Source organism: Apium graveolens, chromosome 3, assembly GCF_009905375.1.
Source record: "Apium graveolens cultivar Ventura chromosome 3, ASM990537v1, whole genome shotgun sequence".
NCBI lineage: Eukaryota > Viridiplantae > Streptophyta > Magnoliopsida > Apiales > Apiaceae > Apium > Apium graveolens.
In genome coordinates this window covers 8,815,457-8,815,996 of record NC_133649.1, presented here as the reverse complement: position 1 = coordinate 8,815,996, position 540 = coordinate 8,815,457, and positions in this window count along the sequence as shown.

The following is a 540-nucleotide window of genomic DNA, read 5'->3' as shown; positions in this document are numbered from 1 at the left end:
TAAGAAGCAGCTTAAGCATAAGCTGAAAGATGTTAAGAATGCAAACAAGGTAAAATCACCTAGGAAAAATAAGAATGGAAAGGAAGGTGTGAATAAAAGCAATGATTATAAGCCTGTTCCTAATGCTCCTAGGAAAACGTGTCATAACTGTGGAAGTTCTAACCATCTGGCTTCTTTTTGCAGGAAAGCAAAGCTTCCAACCTATTTCTGGGCTGAAGCTGTGCAGACTGCTTATTTTACTCAGAATGCAACACTCATTAACAAGCAAGGAAAGACATCATATGAGATGGTGAAGAAAAAGAAGCCAAATCTGAAGTATTTTCATGTATTTGGATGCAAGTGTTTTGTTTTTAAGACTCATCCTGAACAGCTATCCAAGTTTGATCTAAAAGCTGATGAAGGGATCTTTGTTGGATATCCACTTTCCACAAAAGCCTTCAGAGTCTATAACTTGAGAACAAGAGTGGTCATGGAATCTATCAATGTCTCTTTTGATGATAAGAAGATTGTTGGACTTGAAGATTTTATTGATCATGATCA